The sequence below is a fragment of the Oryx dammah genome, unplaced genomic scaffold (genome assembly GCF_014754425.2).
Source record: "Oryx dammah isolate SB20612 unplaced genomic scaffold, SCBI_Odam_1.1 HiC_scaffold_28, whole genome shotgun sequence".
Classification (NCBI taxonomy): Eukaryota; Metazoa; Chordata; class Mammalia; order Artiodactyla; family Bovidae; genus Oryx; species Oryx dammah.
In genome coordinates this window covers 83,640,524-83,660,630 of record NW_024070212.1, presented here as the reverse complement: position 1 = coordinate 83,660,630, position 20,107 = coordinate 83,640,524, and positions in this window count along the sequence as shown.

Genomic DNA, 20,107 nt, shown 5'->3' with positions numbered 1-20,107 from the left:
ACTTGCATGTTGAAATCCTAAGCTGGGTCTTTCTGTAGCACAGCGCTCCTGCCAGGACACCATGCTGCCTGCCTGTGTCAATGTGGGGTCTTTACCCGGAGGGCCCCTGGGTCTGGGAGCTCTTGGCGGGTTTATCTATCACACACAATGATGCAGGGGCACATATGTTGTTCTGGCAAAGGCAAAGCACATTTTCCAGTGTCGGTTGAAGCAGTGGATGAATAATACAGGGAGAGGGATCAACAGAAGGGGCGAGAGCAGGCCAGAGCCGCATCAATTCCCCTGCCTCCAACAGGGGCAGCAGAAGGTGCAGCTGGCGGGGCCTCAGAGCGGAGCCGCCAGCCCAACCATCCCACCGCTGGGTTTTGCACAGCTTTCCTTCTCCATTCTTTCTCGTTTTTGACACTTGTGATTATTACCAATCCTGGTGGCTCTGACGCACGGGAGTGCAATGGTTACCATGGCATGCTTAATAGCGAGAGCAGATGTTTGGCAGGCTAGCTCCTTGCATTCTAAATACACGAGGCGAAAGTCGGTGGAGGGCGTAATTGATTTGCTGACTGCGATGGGAAGCCAGCCCGTGCTCGCGCTGGGCCCGGGTGCCTTCCCACCTCTTCTCTTACACAGCACGCGGCCTCATCCTGAGCTGACCTCTCGTGGGCCCCTCTGGCCTCACGTGTTACCAATTCCCACCTGCTCTCCTCGCTTCTGCTCAACACCTGTAGCCTCCCAAACAGGCTAGGATCTGTCTCCTGCCCGGGTCTCAGCAGCTGGTGCCTCCACCTAGACTCCCAAGTCATCGTGTGGGCAACGCCCACCCCTGCCTCAGCGCTAGGCTTGGCCCTCACTCTCCAGCACGCCCTCCTGAAGGCTGAGTTGGCAGGGTCGCCCTGTGCCTACCCTATCCTAGGACCACTGCTGTGCCTTAGTTGCTTGTTTAATTGTTTATCTTCCCAATAGAAGGCAAGGTTTTTGACTGCAGGCACCGTGATGTTGACAGGAATAATTTTGACTATATATAAAAATCTCATGAAATAAAATTTCTATCCTTTACCACTAGTATCCCATTTCTTGCAAGGCCAGCTCACAATTGGTCATGACAGCAAGTGCCCATGTCCTTTTTCTAAGCAGGATTATTAGTATTATCTGCATATGAGGTATACTTTCCTGCCTCTGAACCTGTTTGCAGCATTGTTTCCATCTAGGAATCTGATTTTTTACTTAGTCATCTTGCCCCTCAATCAAGACAGCTTTCAACTGCCATGTAATCTTCTCTGATTTACCGCTTTCCTAAGAAAATATGATCACTTCTCAACCACAGACCACCTTCCCCATCACCCTGCTTCCACTGCATTCTTCACCTCACAGCATTCTGTTTGTGTTTCTTTTGGTACCCTTGACTTTCCAAAATGGACTCAACTGCAGTGGAAAGCCCAGACTTTGGTCCCAAGTTCACATCCTGAGTCTGTCATTTTCTTGTTATGCATAACTTTGGACATATTAAATGACCTCCCAGTGGCATGCTACCCCCTTTATTGGAATGGGTAACATCACACCCACTCCACTGGGGAGCCATGAGGATTGAATGAAATACTGAAGAGGAAATATGTAGCTCAGTGCATGAAAACAGTAAGAGGTCACTGAATGGTTGCTTTTATTAAGCTACTGTTTACATATTTGGCTGATGCCCCCGAGGAGACTCTGCTCTTATTATGGTCAAGTGCCATGACACCTGCCATCTAAAATGGTTTGATGTAGACTGTTGGCAAAAGTGAACATTAGTGAAGGGTGGATGAGTGGAGGTACACTTGCCCACCCTGCTGAGCTCCACTTTCTGGGTCTGTAAATTGTGGTTACAAGACAATCAAGGGCATTATATGTCTGAGTTGCTTATAAACTGTAAGCTCCAAAACATCCTAGGTCAACTTAAAAAGGGCCAGGATGTGAGGAAATGCAGGGAGCAAAGGCACATAATTTCTGCTTCGCTTGAAGACACTGAGGCTGGGGCTAGTTTGCTCTGGTGACACGCATGATTTCTCTTCACCTCACCCACAAATTCTGAACCAGGTAAAGGAAAAAGCAGAGAAGAGAGTGCTTGTGTGTGTGTGTGTGTGTGTGTGCACGCACGTGTGTGTGTATGTGTGTGTTGGGGAGGGAAATGGAGGACAGAGGATTTTCCTGTGTTTGTGTGTGTGCACATGTGTGTGTTGGTGAGGTAGAGAGTGCTCTGTGTGTGTGTGTTGGGGAGGGCCATGAAGGATGAAGAGAGGGTTTTCCAGAGACAGAACTTCAGAGAATTTGCCTGGGGAAGAAAGAGATACTTTGGTTTGATTTTATTTTCTAATCATCACAACTAAGAGTAAAGAAACATGAGGTGATTGTGACCAAGATCTTAAATTTGTGAAGAAGAAAAAGAAAGCTTTTACCAAAATGGTTTGATGTAGACTGTTGGCGAAAGTGGACATTAGTGAAGGTCACTGAGCTGAGCTCCAGCTGCGTGGTAGCATTGAGGCGTCTTGTCATTTCAGTTACACCAATGAGTTCATAGCCTTCCCCCCCATCTTCATGAACATTCTGTGATTTTTTTTTTAAAGACGTTATTTCAAAAGAGCTATAGCTGTGGCTCATATTTCTCAAATTGTGAAGTGGATTTTTTTTTAATATCATGTTTTCAACAGTTGCAAATTCCACTTCACTGGGAAAGTTACCGGAAGTGCATAATCTTTCCCCACCAATCCAGTGCTCCCTTGATTCTAACGCTTATGAACTAGAATTCAGGTATTTTCTAGCATGGAATGGGCTGGAGTTTGCTTGTTCTCACTCTCTTGCTTCAGCTGTATGTGAGAGCTGAGTCTCTGGGTTATTGCCTCTCTATACTTCAAAGACTTCTCTGGCCCCCAGCATCGGATGACAAATCCACACAGTTCTCAGGTCTGGAGAGCTAGATTTTAAATCTGGATTTGTCAGTAATTTGTGACACTGAGAATACATTTCCTCCATTCTGGGACTGAAGCTTCTCACCTGGAAAACACCAGGATTTGACACCATCATTTTCTGTGTCTATTCAGGTGATCATATGGTTTTTCTTTGGTCTGTTGATAATGTGAACTGCATTGATTGGTTTTTGATTATTCAACCTTGCATCTTTAAGGAACATCCTGGTGGCTCAGATGGTAAATAATCTGCCTGCAGTGCAGGAGACCTGGCTTTGATCCCTGGGTCAGGAAGATCCCTGGGAGAAGGAAATGGCTACCCACTCCAGTATTCTTGCCTGGAGAATTTCACAGACAAAGGAACCTGGTGAGCTACAGTCCATGGGGTTGCAAAGAGTCAGACACAACTGAGTGATTACCACTTAACACACTTTTACTTGGTAGTTAACTTTTCATGTATTGTTGGATATGACTGGCCAGTATTTTGATAAGTATTTTTGAGTCCATGCTCAAGAGAGAGATGGATCTACAGATTTCTTTGCTTGCAACGTCTTTGGTTTTGGTATCCGAGTATCCCAAATGAACTGGATGATGGTCCCTCCTCTTCTATATTTTGGAAGAGTTTGTGTAGAATTGATATTATTTCTTTCTTAAATGTTTGGTAGAATTTTCCAGTAGAATCCATCATTTGAAAGGATTTTCATATTCTGGGCAGCTCCAGGATAACTAATGGTCCTCCCTGAAGAAGGTTTAGAGGGGTGTCCCAACTCAGGCCCGTGAGAGGAGTAGGGGAATCCCTTTCTCCAAACTGCACATGGACAGATCCTTTCCCTGGTCACTTCTGGTGTTATCTCACCAACTTGCAGGCCAGTTTCCCCAAAGTTACTTGGAGCCTTTGGGAAACAGTACGAATAGCAGTAGATAGAGCTCAGATCCTTGGCTCTAGTACTGACTGGTCATGCAGTCTTGCAACTACATTCCTGAACCTCTCAGAGCCTTGGGTCCTGCATTTATAATTAGGCAAGGTAAAATTTAGCTCCCAAGACTGTTATGAAGATTGAAGGAGATAATACTAAACCTTTCTGGCATAGTAGGCTTTTGTGAGCACTAGCCTTCTTCCCGGAAAATAGGAATACTCTGTCCTATTTCACTCAGGCCGTGGGACCTATCTGGGTATAAAGCCTGTTTGCTCACCTCTGAATCTGGGATAGAGTCTTTCTGAAGGGAGTCAGAGAAGCAAAGACAGAGCACATTTTTTTTTTTTTTTTTTTGCCATCTGTTCAACAAGACAAATGAGTTTATGTTGAAAACAGTCACATTACAAAGTGATTGCTGGATGGGAACAATTTGTTATAATGCTCCAATTCTGCTGCTGCTTTCCCAGTGGGGAGAGTGCCCTCTTCAGTTACCAAGGCTCCTGAGCATCGCTTCCTAATGGAAACTGGAGAACAGGCAGCTATTCACATTCTAACTAGAGCCTAGAAAGATGGTTCCTTTTGATGGAAAAAAAAAAAAAATCATGAGTCAGCTGTTTAGGAAAGTGCCTCACTGATGATATTAGTATACAGAAGCAATTTCATCAGTCTGGGAAGCGCGTTTTCAAGATTGGCAGGGCAGAGAGGACAGAATATTAATGAAGCTGTCAGAGAGGATAGTGCTGTTTCAGTTCTGGGCAGCAGAGGGAGTGCTTGTCTCCTAGTCCTGAAAGATTTGGCAGCGATGGCACCCCACTCCTGTACTCTTGCCTGGAAAATCCATGGATGGAGGAGCCTGGTGGTCTGCAGTCCATGGGGTCGCTAAGAGTCGGACACGACTGAGCGACTTCACTTTCACTTTTCACTTTCATGCATTGGAGAAGGAAATGGCAACCCACTCCAGTGTTCTTGCCTGGAGAATCCCAGGGACAGGGAAGCCTGGTGGGCTGCCGTCTATGGGGTCGCACAGAGTCGGACACGACTGAAGTGACAGCAGCAGCAGCAGTAGCAGGACCCCCCGATGGGCTTCTCTAGTAGCTCAGACGATCAATGATCTGCCTGCAATGCAGGAACCTCAGTTCCATCCCTGGGTTGGGAGTTTGGAGAAAGTTTGGCCCCTTCGTGGTGGCCGTTGTAGAGTTCCCTGAGTTACCTAGTCTATTGCTCTTAGACTTCACTAGGAGTAATCAGATGGGCAAAGGATGGTCATTTACAATACTAGCTAACACTCTGCATGAAACTTGTTATGAGCCAAACACTGTTCTAAGTACTTGATGTGTATTAACTCAGTAAGTCCTCACAACAGCAGTATGGGGTAGGCAACAATATTAATATGCCCATTTTGGAGATGAGGAAGCTGAGGCAGTGTGAAGTTAAGTGACTTTTCTAAAGTCGCACAGTTGATCTGTCCTCTTAACCATTAATAACAACTTGCATTTGCACTGTTGATGCCACTGAATCTGACAAACAGCTCTGTGTGGTAAGTACATTATATTATAATACATCGTTTTACTAGTGGAGAATGGCAGGGGGGAGAGAAAGAAAGAGGGAGAAGAGAAAGAATGAATAAGGGAAGATGAATTTTGAAAATTTTAGACCTGAAGTGTTCAAAAGATACTTTAAGTGCTAATGGCTAGGCTTTATATGGTTGACCAATTACAGAGAAAATGTTGGAGCAGCAGTCAGTCTCAAGTCCAAGTCCAGTGCTTTGTACTACTGTTCTATTTCCTGCCCATCTCTACTTTCTGGACCAGGCTCTCTCGGGGTGAGGGTCAAGAGATACAGGAGCCTAGTCTCTGAGCTGGAGAAGGAAATGGCAACCCACTCCAGCGTTCTTGCCTGGAGAATCCCAGGGACAGTGGAGCCTGGTGGGCTGCCGTCTATGGGGTCACACAGAGTCAGACACGACTGAAGCGACTTAGCAGCAGCAGAAGCAGCAGCGTCTCTGAGCTACAGGTGCCCTGGGCTGCACTAACTTCGCCCCTATTTGAGCTTCTCACTCACTGGATCTGGAAACATGGTGTGCAATTTTAACTCTCTTGCTTGCTAGCCTGACGACATTGACCTTGGGTCTCTCTCATCAGTCTGGGGAAGTACACTTTTAGGAGGCAAGACTGAAGGACAGGATAAACAGAAATATCATTTTCACCACTAGATGAGAGAGGAAGATGGCAAGTCCTTGCCCCTCTGAGGCTTGCTTTCAATAAAACAGATAGTTGGACCACACGGTGGTGCATTTTAGGGTCAAAGATCTCTTTTAAGGCTGACATTCCATGAAAGCACATGCTTAGATAAAGCTTCAGCTCTGTTACTAGATCTTTATTGGATAACAGGAGACCTCAACCCAGAGGAATGTCTCTACTGCAAGAATCTCAACTTCAGCACTTCTGACTTTGTGCATTGAATGATTTCTTGTTGTGGGCGGCTGCCCTGTGCATTGTAGGATGTTTAGCAGAATCCCTGGCCTCTGCTCACTAGATGCTGGTAGCATCACAAACTCCCTGAGTTGTAACAATCAAGCTACAACCCCTAATGTTGGGAACAGTCACATTGTGGTAGACCAGGAGGACAGATGCTTTGGGATGATGATGATGATGATAACAAAGAACTTTTTTTTTTTTTTTTTTTTACTATGTCCAAGGTCCTGTTCTACCCAGTCATGTGTATTCTTATCCCATCTTCACAACTATGCTGAGTTTGGTAGTAACCCCACTTTACAGAAGAGTAAACTGAAGTACAGACAGATTAAACAAACTGATGAAGGTAAGCTTGTAAGCAGGGAGCTGAGACTGTATACTTCAGTGTTTATACTATCTGCTTCCCTCAAGGTAGTTTAGATAGCAAGATTCAATGTGCAGGCCACAGTCTGATGTCTATCCATAGTCTGTGATGAAGGAAATCGACTGTATCACCAAGCACACCATTTTGTTCACCCAATATTTTTTTGTAGACAGAGTTTTTCAATGAAGAAAGCATTGCATAGATTTATACACTGGCACAAACTCCTCATCTTGTTGCAGGCAAGCATTTTGTTGCAAGCAGACATAGAAATGGAAATGGCATCTAATATTTGCTCAGAACTTTTCAGTATTCATGCCTGGAGAATTCCAAGGACAGAGGAGCCTGGTGAGCTATATAGTCCATGGGGTTGCAAAGAGTCAGGCACGACTGAGTGACTAATACTTTCACTTTTCTTTCACTTTCCCATTGACAAATTGTGCTCCCATCTACATTCTTACATGCTCCTTATAGATATGCTGTCCAGATGCTGTGAGGTTACTGAAGAGGCAGCATAAGATAGACTGTCACTTGCCATTTGAAGAGATCAAGGCTCAGGCAATTAAGTGATTTGTCCGTAAGAAAATAAGCTGGGGATCCAAAATAAGTCCAAGTTTTCTAACTAACAGCCTACTGTTCTTTCTAAGACAAGACTATATTCTGATCATATCAAAAAGTGGCTCTCTCCTTCTGTACAGTTGCATGTCATTTTAAGGACTTGAAAACGAATTACCTTTACTTCATAGGATGCTCTTCTATTAGAACATGATCTGGTTATTGAAAGAAAAGTGAAAGTGAAGTTGCTCAGTCATGTCCAACTCTTTGCGACCCCATGGACTATAGCCTACCAGGCTCCTCAGTCCGTGGAATTTTCCAGGCAAGAGTACTGGAGTGGGTTGCCATTTCCTTCTCCAGGGGATCTTCCCAACCCAGGGATTGAACCCAGGTCTCCTGCACTGCAGGCAGACTCCTGAGCCACCAGGAGGCCTGGTATTGAAAGAAACAGAAGCACAATTCTTTGATCAACATATACATTCTTTAGTCCATTCAAAAAACACAGAGCTCTTTTGAACCTCTGGTGTTATAGAGAAAGCCTGAGTTTTGGAATCAGTTCTAGCTCCCTTAATTACAAATTATGTGATTTTAGGCAAGCTTTTAAGGCCCTTTGATCCTCCATTCCCTCATCTATCAGATGGACATAATCACATCTATGTGATTTAATCACATAAACCCATTGGGTTGTTATAATGATCAGATTACCTGTATATGGTGTGTGTAGTACCTAGAAGAATGTCAAGTATATGATGGGAGCTAAGTCAGTGTGACTTTTCTCTCCTTCCTCCTCCATATACTTTTTGATCCACTTCCAGATCTCTAAAGCTGTCTTTTAACATAGTAACTAATAACAGTGGAAACTAATCTTTATCACTAATGTACAATCCATCTAGGGAAAAGACATTTCTTCTTAAATCAGGACTAATCAAAGGGGCCTGAAGGCCCAGATCCATCCTACTACGAGCTTGTAGGAACAGATGGAAAATGGGCTATGCAGATGGGAAAACTCCATTTTCCAACAGGAATTATTTATTTGTGAAGTTAGAACCACTTGGAATGAATATTTTGAATCAGGATGATGAAATATTGTAAGATTCAAAACAGGGCCATGAAATTAACTAATGCACTGCTACTCACAGCATCACTGTGAGGCAGGGAGTAGAAATAATAATGGGGCTTTTAAAAAATGGTCCAAACACATAAATTATTTACTTGTGTGTGCATCAGTGTCAGTGACTCCCTGAAGCTGTTCTATTGATAGCATTATCCCTCATGCCCTTCCCAAGAAAGGCTGTTCTCATTGCAAGGTCCTTTGTTTTGCGATCAGGTCATTACAGAACATGATCGTTATAAATACATAGCTGCCATTTGATGAGACCTGCATAGTGTTAGGCACTGAATGTCATGTGCTTTTCATACCAGATATCTAGCCCTTTTGATGGTCCTGCAAGGTACGGACTTAAAAACCTACTTTACAGATGAAGAAACTGAAATTTAATGATGTTAAGTGACATGACATGACCCAAGTCACTCAATAATATGGAAGAGGTTTTTCCTGCTTCTCTTCTTATGTGTCAGAGCTTTCCTCCAAATGACCCCCTGAGGAAGCAAAACACTCACCTGGTCTCATCATACCCTGTGCCCTCTGTCTGGAGTCTTAGCTGGGCACCAAGGGTCTTCAGGATCTCATCCTACCTTCTGCAGCTTTGCTTCCTTCACTTTCCCTGGGGCATGATGCTTCAAGTGTATGTAACCACAGTTTCCAGTTCTAAGAACAGAGGGTTCATATCTCAAGTGTGTGTGTGTGTGTGCGTGTGTGCATGCGCTTGCACGTGCATGTGCTTGCGCGTGCTCAGTCACTCAGTCGTGTCTGACTCTTTTGCAACATTATGGACTATAGCTTGCCCAGCTCCTCTGTCCATGGGATTATCTCAGCAACAATGCTGGAGTGGGTTGCCGTTTCAGGGGCTTTGCTCATTTTGTTTGGCCTACCTGGGAAAACTCATCCTTGCCACCCAAGTGTCCCACTTCTGTCCATATTTTGGCAATCACTTCTCCTCTGCCAGGACCTGGCTCGCTTACAAATGTTCTCAGAGGCCTTTCCTGATGACACTGACCCTCCTATCACTGGGCTGAGCTGAATGGCCCTCTTTTGTGGTGGAGGGCTTCTGGCTTTCCTTTCACCCAGCACTTATACTCCACTGTACTTACAGTTCTCATGTCTGCACTGACTGATGAATCCTGCCTTACTCATCACTGTATGCCTGGTACCTAACACCGCTCAAGTACGGTGGAGTGTTTGTTGAACTGATGAGTAAATAAATGAATGGATGGATGGTTAAGAATGGGAAAACTGAAAGTGAAAGTCGCTCAGTCATGTCCAACTCTTTGTGACCTCATGGACTATACGGTCCATAGAATTCTCCAGGCCAGAATACTGGAGTGGGTAGCCTTTCCCTTCTCCAGGGGATCTTCCCAACCCAGGGATCAAACCCAGGTCTTCCGCATTGCAGGCGGATTCTTTACCAACTGAGCCACAAGGGAAGCCCAAGAATACGGGAGTGGGTAGCCTATCCCTTCTCCAGCGGATCTTCCCGACCCAGGAATTGAACCGGGGTCTCCTGCACTGCAGGCAGATTCTTTACCAGCTGAGATATGAGGGAGAAAGAAATATCCCTGCTAATTCATCCATATAGTATGTCTGTGGTATTCATAATGGCCTTGGATCAACAAATAATTAAGTTATCCATAAAGGAATAAGTCACCAGTACCTCATTTTCCTTCAGAGGGGGCTAAAGAAAATCATAGTATCACCTAAGTGCTATTCTCTGAGTGGGAAGGATTGAGCTGGGAGACAGGTAGATGAGGGTGGACGTGCATTTCCTGACCTGCTAAGAGCCAGGAAGAGAAGCTCCCAACAGACCAATTTCAGACAAGAGTGAGTATCGGAAGGAAGGAAACCCAAGTTAGTCAGTGGTATCTGGGCATCTCTCAGATGCTTCATCACCCACCTATTCTGTCATTCATAGAATAGGGAGGAACCATTCATCTTTCCCTTTACTGACAGGTTTCTCTCCTTCCTGAAAGCTTCTGGAGGACAGAAAAAATACCTACATTATAGAGCAGTCTGCTTCGCTTTCCACCAGTTCTGATTGTTACTGTGTCTCTTCTCTCAGGTTGAACCAAAATCTCCTTAACAACTTTCTTAATTTCTCATCCCACTCTTGAAACTGAAAGGAAACAATACTTCTCCAACCCGTCTCTCTGTTTCTTTGCTCTCTCTCCCACAAGCTACTGTGCGGGTAGTTGGTGTCATGGTTGAGTAGGAAGTATCCTTAACCAAGGTCATTAACCAAGGGCAGCCCTGGTGGAAGTATTCTCAGCTTGAGATGGCTTATTTGGGATGGGCTGTATACTCAGAGGTGTATACCTATGGAGGTTAAAAGTGGAGGATGTAAGTCGGGGTTTGAGTTTTGGCAAGTTTTACACAGTGAGGGACATACGATTTTGATCTTACAGGATTAAAAGGCATTCAGCAATTTAAAGTAGGGACTTCCCTGGTGGTCTAGTAGTTAAGACTCTGCCTTCCAATGCAGGTGGTGAGGGTTCAAACCTTGGACAGGGAACTAAGATCCCGCATGTCTGGCAGCTAAAGAAAACCAAAACATAAAACAGACAATTTTATAACAAATTCAATGAAGACCTAAAAAAGAATTAAAAGAAAGTTTGAAAAGGATATTGCAGGAGTAGAAAATTGTATATGCAGAGGCAAGAAATCACTAACATGCATAATGGTTTTGGGAATGCATGGTTTAGCAGTGAATGGTTCATGTTGCTGAAACAAAAATGGGGAACGAGTGGTAAATGAGACAGGAGAGATAGGCAGTGGTGAGACAGGAATGCAGTGAAATGTTTATTTCTAGCAATATTCTAGCCAAGCTATAGTTGGTCTTATTTGGTAGGTAATCAACAGGTGTATGGTTAATATGTGGTTTTGTGACCATTTTTTGTTTATTATTTATTTGATAGCCTTTATCAGCCAGACCCTGTTCAGGGCCCTGAATCATTGGCAGTGCAATGTCTCGGATATAATATGTGGTTTATATGTATTTCCTGAATAAATGTAGCAGCTAGAACTTTACTTAGAACAGAATTTCTTGGTATCTTGCATAGAACACTAGTTCTAAGGAATCTTAAAATATTAATTGAAAATAAAAAGTTCTTTGGTCAAATGAGTTTACATTAAATAAAGGTGAGATAATTTGTCTTGTTTTGTTTTGCTTCAATTGCCTGTGCAGGAGGCATGTAGATTCACCAAGGGAGAAGAGAGATAGTCTAGGGTCCTTCTTGAACTTGAACACAGAATTCCTGTTTGGAGGGCCACTGCTTGGTCTTAGTGTTCCAGGAAACATAGTCTGATAAACTAAACACAGACCGATAGGTATCAGAAAGCAAGTACAGAAGAAGAATGTTAATTTTTTTTTTTTTTATTGAAGTGTAGTGGATTACATTATCTTGTTAGTTTCAGGTGTACAGCAAAGTAATTCACACACACACACACACACTCACATATATTTCAGATTATTTTCCATTATAGGTTTTTATGAAATATTGAATATAGTTCCCTGTGCAATATAGTAAATCCTTGTTGCTTATCTATTATATGGATGGTAGTTTGTATCTGTTTAATCCTGGACTCCTAATTTATCCCTCCCCCCAATCCTTTCCCTTTTGGTAACCATTAGTTTATTTTCTATGTAAGTCCATTTCTGTTTTGGACATAGATTCATTTGTATTGTTTTTTAGATTTCACGTATGAATGACATCATGTAACGTTGTCTTTCTTCTGTCTGCCTTACTTCATTTAGTATGATATCTTTAGGTCCACCCTTGTTCCTGCAAATGGAAAGATTTCACACTTTTTTATGACTGAGTAGTATTCCATCTTTTTTTCCCCACAAAAAAGCCCTCTTGTTTATTTGATTAAGTAAAAAAGAAAATAAGCTGCAGAGGAACTATTTTAAAGTCATAAAGGGACCAACTTTATTTCAGGCTGCAGTAGCTGATACAGTGTCCCCTTACTACCTTGCCTAGCCTCCTCTGTGAACCACAGTGATATGTTCAGAAGTCTGTTAGCTAATACAGGGGTTCTTAGATACTTTTCCATTGGTTCTTTACCTGTTCATTGACTGTCACACCTGAGGCCTGGAATATCACTTAAAATTTACAAGTCAAAATCCAGAGGTGAGGAGGTCATCTTAAATCAATAGCCTGTTGATGGACGCTTGGGTGGTTTCCATATCTTGACTATTGTAGATAGTGCTGCTATGAACATTGGAGGGCAGGTATCTTTTTGAATTAGAATTTTCACCTTTTGGGGGATATGAGCTCAGGAGTGGGATTGCTGGATCATGTAGTAACTCTATTTTTATTTTCTTAAGGACCCCCCAGTACTATTTTTCTGTAGTGGCTGAATCAATTTACATCCCTACCAACAGTATAGGAGGGTACCCTTTTCTCTATACCCTCTCCAGCATTTATTATTTGTAGACATTTTGATGATGACCATTCTGACCAGTGTGAGGTGATACCTCACTGTGATTTTGATTAAGAAGTAGAATGGTCTTAATCATTAAGAGCATATGGTGGAAGGACAAACTGGAGAAGGCCAGCTGTTTCTTAAAATACTTTGCTGAGAAGGATCACATATGACATCAGTTCACATTCCATGAGGTCATGCCTCAATGCCAGGCATGCTGGGATATGTAATCTCTGCTGGACAGCTACTTTTTTTGTTTTTGTTTTTTTTTAACCTTCAAATCCCCATTACAGAAGAGGGAGTAAAATTTTGGGTGGACAGCTAGCTATCTCTGCCATAGTGTCTGAGAAAGACTCCATGACTGATTTAGAGAAACCTGAGTCTGAATGTACAGCTTTACAGCCAGAGTTCCAGGACTACTGATGGGATCATGTCCCCTTTTCTTTGACTGTCAAAGGCGTTGTTGTTGTTGAGTCACTCAGTTGTGTCCGACTCTTTGCGAGCCCATGGACTGCAGCATGCCAGCTTTCTCTGTCCTTCACCATCTCCCAGAGTTTGCTCAAATAAAGGCGTATCAGCAAGCTTGCCCAAGTTTTGCCTTAATAACAGACAACCCAAAATTTGTAGTGGCTGAATTCCTTTCCCTCTTCCTCTCTTCTTCCCCTCTTCTCCTCCCTGCTTCCTTTACCCTCCTGCTCCACTCCCTCTTCTTCCCCTTCTTTTCCTTCCTCTTTCTGCTCCTCTTCTTCCTCCTCTTCCTTTGGCCCCAAGGGAGGGCAGAAAAGGGATTGCAAGAGTAACCAATTTTAGAAGAACAAATTGGAGTTGTCTGGAGAGAAAAAGATGACAAGTAGTGAGATCCAAATCTCTGAAGGTATTCAAACACAGGGAGGCCGAAGGAAATCCATCTCGCTTTATAAGCATGCTGAGAAATAGCTCTGCTGCTTGGAATCTCTCAGGGATTCATCTATTGATCAATATTTTGGAATTCTTGCGAGACAGAACCTCACGGAACTGTCAATGATTGTATGGGAGAGCGCGATTGGTATAAGGCGCCAATTGCTCTCCACCAGATAAGTCTTTGTCGGAGCTCAATCTGCTTGTGAATTTGTCTGGAATCCATTCCCAGAAGCACCATCTGTTCGTGATTGTCCTACCATCTGACCGTTTACCCTCTGTCAAGCCCCCTCCCCTGGGCACTCCCACCGCCAGTTAGAGCCCACCCATTGTTCAACTTGGATAGACTGAGTCTGAGGGGAGACCTGTCGGCACAGAGCGGGAGGAGGAGGGAGACCTTCCAACGCGCTGGTGCTCAGGGCCAGAATGTGTCTGGGGAGCACCCACCATGTCTGCACACAGAACTTGGGGGAGAGCGTGAGCCAGAGCCATATTGTGCCCCAGGCAGGCTGATGGCTCCACAAATAATATTGATGCCTTTTGTTTGGAAACTTTTTGTAGAGGCTTCCCATGTCCCAATGAGCTATGCTAAATGCTGGGCCTCCCCCAAGCCGCTCTGCCTTTTACGCAGCCCCCTGGCCAACTGTGCAGGCAGATGAGGGGCCCTGAATGCTAATGAGGGGAACTGCTGGCATTCCAGAGGCACTGGCTCAGGAACCCTCCCCCTCCAACCTTTGTTGCTAAGGAGCCTTGGAAATGGAGTTGAAAGGCTCTTAGGAGAGGGAGGTGGGGAGGAAACAGGGAGCAGAAAGGCAAGTGGTTTTTTTTTTTTCGAGTCACACAGTTCTCCAGTCAGCTCCAACGCTGTCCAGTTTGTTGTCTCAATTAGAATATCAAACCCTGTTATTGTTTCTCTTAATGATCTTGGGAAATTCCTCTGAAGAGTCAGTGGGCACTTAGCAAACTCTGTGGATGGCATGATCTGCCCAGTCGTGCTTCTGCTTGTATGAACCTGTCACGCCCGGAGTCCTGAAAACACCCTTTATTCCTGTCCCCAGAAGGTGGTGATGAGCTGGGGGAACCAGAAGAGGGCAAAAGGCTGCTGGGTTTTCCAGATGCTCATGTGGAGGTGCCATTCCATCCCAAGTGGCTCAGTGGTAAAGAATCTGCCTGCCATTGCAGGAGATGTGGGTTTGATCCCTGGGTCAGGAAGATCCCCTGGAGAAGTATATGGCAACCTAGTCCAGTATTTTTGCCTGGAGAATCTCATGGAGAGAGGAGCCTGGTGGGCTGCAGTCCCTGAGGTTGTGAAAAGCTGAACGTGAATGAGTGACTGAGCGTGCATGTGGGCCCTTCTACAGACATGTTCCAGGCGCCTGCTCTGTGCTGGAGACAAAGACCAGGAAGACCTTGGCTCTGGCTTGGCGTGTCTGCTGGAGTTTCTGGGGAGCCAGGCCACTCACACTAAAGGGAGCTCTGTGGGTTATTTGCTCTGTGACCTGTAGGGGCACTGTTGGCCTTGAAGTTATGTTTTGCCTTCTGGTCCTGACTCACTCACTAGCTTTTAGTCTTTAGGTAGGTCCTCAGTGTCTCATCTGTACAATAGGCATAGGGATGTCAACCTGGTTTGGTTACAGTGAGGAGTAAGGACAGGCGAAAGAAGGAAGAATAGAAAGTTAGAGTTAATGGTCTGTCTTCTCTGGGACCACGCTATCAGTGACCCAAATGTTGACTTATCAGGTGTCAGTATCTGGAAAGGGCACATCATGGCATGGCCCATTGAATGGGGTAAAAGGGAACACTGTTTAAGAATAAAATAGAAAGCTGGTCCCCCCTTATCAAGCATATCTGTGTGCCAAGTATATTATCAGGCAATGTGCACACCATATCCGATTCAGTATGAATGGGGACCTAGTGGATGGCTGAAGGTCACACATCTGGGAAAGAGTCTGCCTAGACCGTGAGATCCAGCCTCTGTTATGTCTTCAGTGCTCCTTCCATGTGTAGAGGCTGTGGTTTTTGGACAGTCAGGGAAGGTGCAGTTGACACCAAGTCTCTCTGGGGTACCCTGGAGGTGAACCTGTCCACTGCACACAGACACCCAGAAAGATCCTGCTAAAGAAAGTGGTCAGGATCACAGACACCAGACTCCCTCTGCATGTGTGCCATTTCTTCAGTCGTGTCCAACTCTTTGCGACCCCACAGACTATATAGTCTGCCAGGCTCCTCTGTCCATGGGACTTCCCAGGCAAGAATACTGGAGCGGGTTGCGATGCCCTCCTCCAGGGATCAGACTGGTGTCTCTTATTTCTCCTGTATTGTCAGGTGGTTCTTTACCACTAGTGCCACTTGGGAAGCCCAGATTCCCTCTCAATGTTATTAGAAGTTCACAATGACACAGTCATTGTGTATATGAAATACCTCTGATCTGAAAAAGAAAAGAAGAGAGAAGGGTAACAGATTTTCTGTAAGCAAACCATGGAGAAGTCCTAGCATAGAGGTCATTAAAAATATTCCAAAGCATAATGACCTCATGGCATTTTGCTGTTTGTGTCCAGTGTGGTTTGCTCCACAGCCTGGCCTCATTTAACCTCTGCCGTCACTTTGCCACCTGGATATCTAAGCTGTTTCTGTGACTTAGGTTGAATTTCTGTTTTCTAATGCTTACTCAGAGAAAATCTAAAAATCTAATGAGTATTCACTTTTGCAAGTGCCAGTCTTGTAAATATCACCCCCTGACACACACATATCACACATACCCGGGGGTAGAGCGGTGGAGAGTTCCAGTCAGGAAATGACCCAAGAGCAACTGGCATAGGGCTCTAGAGGGCAGATGTATCTTCAAATTTGTTTGTGATGTAACAGTAGCCTTACTGCTCTGTGTCATTTCACACAGACTGTTGTTCAAACTTCCTGAGGGTCAGCAGCTAAGGGGGGAGACTTAAGAAAGTTCCATCTCTACTACATGTCCAAATGGTATGGCTTTCAGCATTTAAAAAACTTCCCCCCAAAGTACAATTATTGCTATTTTACACATGAAGGAACTGAAGCTCAGGGAGATTTTAGCATTTGCCAAGACCACCACCTACTAAGTGCTAGAGCAGAATTTGGCTGTTTTTTTTTTTTTTGAAGGCAGCCTTTTACTTTATTTATTTGGTTGCACTGGGTCTTAGTTGTAGCACGTAGCATCTTCCATCTTTCCTGTGGCATGTAGGATCTTTAGTTGTGGCATGAGAATTCTTAGTTGCAGTGTGTGAGATCTAGTTCCCTGACCAGGGATTGAACCTGGCCCCCTGTGTTAAGAGTGCAGAGTCTTAGCCAATGGACCATTAGGGAAATCCTCTTGGCAGGTTTTAAAATTTATTCTTTTTTTTTTTTTGCTCTCCTGAAGGGTGGGTAGTGGTGGTTAGGAGGTAACTGTGGATCCAGATCTGGCCATGGCTACCCCAATTCTAGAAGCACTCACCCGGCCACTGCTGCAGCGGATGCATGACCTGTGTCATATGGCTGTGGGGGCACTCTCAGGCTTCATTCTGTGTTAGTGGAGTCCCCTCCAGCTGTGTAAGTTGGGTGCTGAGGCTGTTTGTCAGGTGTTGGACAACATGTTGGATGCAGAGAATTGGGCAAGGTGAAATCATTGCCCTTCAGGACCTTATGACTAAGTCTAACAACTCCAGCTTCATGTATAGGGCCTCCCTTCACCCTAAAGACCTCTCCAGGCCCCTTTCCCACAGAGATGTAGGATATACCAGGGCATTCTTATAAGCACAGCAGTTTTCATCAAAAATTTGTTCAGTTCAATTCATTCTGGACTTTTGAGAATTTACATTAAAGCAAGTGGCAAGGCCTAGTGGTATATCTGGTATAGGCAGAAATTCCTTTTATCTTTACTTTTAAAAATCATTTATTTTTAATTGGAGAATAATTGATTTATAATATTGTGTTGGTTTCTGCCATAATCAACATGAATCAGCCATAGGTATACATACGTCCCCCTCCCTCCTGAACTTCCCTCCCACGTTCCTTTTATCTTTATATATGTTTTACTTATAGGCATTACCAGGGCATTCTAAAGTATCACGTGCCCAGTGCTTTCCAGAAGATCCCATCCCTCCAGTCAGTTATCCATGGGTAGAACTCAATAGCTTTCTTCTGCTTCACTTCTCTGAGCCTGTTTCCTAATCTGTAAAATGGAGCCATGAAACTTTCCACATCTAGTTGTCACAGTTGGATGAAACAAAATATGTCAAGTTCTTGGCAAACAGTAGTTAGTTGCCCAATGCATAATGAATGTCTGATCTAATATTCTAATTTTCCTCATTTGGCACTTTGGTAACATGTGAAAGCCATGCTTGTTTGCTTTCTTCTTTGCCCTTAAAGGAGAAAAGGAAAGATATACCCATCTGAATGCAGAGTTCCAAAGAGTAGCAAGGAGAGATAAGAAAGTCTTCCTCAGTGATCAGTGCAAAGAAACAGAGGAAAACAATAGAATGGGAAAGACTAGAGATCTCTTCAAGAAAATTAGAGATACCAAGGGAATATTTCATACAGAGATGAGAAAAATAAAGGACAGAAATGCTACGGACCTAACAGAAGCAGAAGATATTAAGAAGAGATGGCAAGAATACACAGAAGAACTATATAAAAAAGATCTTCATGACCCAGATAACCATGATGGTGTGATTACTCACTTAGAGCCAGACATCCTCGAATGTGAAGACAAGTGGGCCTTAGGAAGCATCACTATGAACAAAACTAGATGGAACCAATCCATCCTACAGGAAATCAGTCCTGAATATTCATTGGAAGGGCTGATGCTGAAGCTGAAACTCCAATACTTTGGCCTACTGATGTGAAGAACCGACTCATTGGTAAAGACCCTGATGCTGGGAAAGATTGAAGGCAGGAGGAGAAAGGGACGAGAGAGAATGAGATGTTTGGATGGCATCACCGATGCAATGGACATTGGTAGGCTCTGGGAGTTGGTGATGGACAGGGAAGCCTGGCGTGCTGCAGTCCATGGAGTCACAAAGAGTTGAATGTGACTGAGTGACTGAACTGAACTGAACTTGCCCTAAAAGGCAGCCTGCAAGTCTGAGGGTTCTCGAATGTTAGAGGAGTAGTTGGTCTGCATCAAGAGGCATTTCTCTAGGCAACTCAAGGATTATGAAAACTAGAGCATGTCAGAATAGAAGGCCCTCAGATATCATTTATGTTAGTGGATCCAAATTATTTGGTTCTTAAGGTTTAATTCATAAGACTTTACGAGATACCCTATAATATACAGTGTATTATAGGGGATACTCAGAGACTTTCAGGGGCTTCCCTGGTGGCTAGGTGGTAAAGAATCTGCCTGCAAATGCATGAGACGTGGGTTTGATCCCTTAGTTGGGAAGATCGCTTGGAGAAGGAAGTGGCAACCCACTCCAGTCTTCTTTCCTGGGAAATCCCATGGACAGAGGGGCCTGGTGGGCTACAGTCCCTGGGGTCACAGAGTCAGACAGGACTTAGTGACGAAACAACAGCAAAGGTCTTCGATTTATTTTTTCCCTTGACCTAACTCCTTCATCCTGTCTCCCACACACAGAGATTTGAAAATCAGGATCCAGGTCCCTCAGCATTGATAACAGTACTAGGAATACTTCTTTCTCTGAAGTCCTAGATTTCCTTCAATGAACTCATGCCACCTGTGTGTGCGATGTGAATGTAAATATGTATTATGCAGGGGGTGCAAATTGGGGGAGGGGGAGAACTATGGGATCGGGTGGAAAGTTTTGCTTGATTTTGCTGCCAGAGGAAACGAAGAAGTTATCTATTTACAGAATCCTTTGTCCCAGAAATCCCTCCTAAAAACTTGTATCCACTACTCTGTGAAAACATCCCTGGGGACAGTGTAACGCTGTCTAGTTTTGTACTAGAGAAAATATTAGACTTGTTTGGAAAACCTCACTTGAAATTCTGCTTCTGCTGCTTAGTATTAAGCCAATTCATTGTTAATACTTTTATTTTTCTTATAGTGTGGAAATCCTAGAATAGTGACTAGAGGAAAGATTGACTTATTATTGACAAGCATTTTTGGAAGTTGACATCTAGCATTTTTTTTTTTTTTTCAGAGAAGGCAATGGCTACCTACTCCAATACTCTTGCCTGGAAATTCCCATGGATGGAGGACCCTGGTGGGCTGCAGTCCATGGGGTCGCTAAGAGTCGGACAGGACTTCACTTTCACTTTTCACTTTCACGCATTGGAGAAGGAAATGGCAACCCACTCCACTGTTCTTGCCTGCAGAATCCCAGGGACGGGGGAGCCTGGTGGGCTGCCGTCTATGGGGTCACACAGAGTCGGACACGACTGAAGCAACTTAGCAGCAGCAGCATATTTTTTTACTGTATGGAACTGCAGAGTTTGCAAAAATACTATTTGATCAGCAA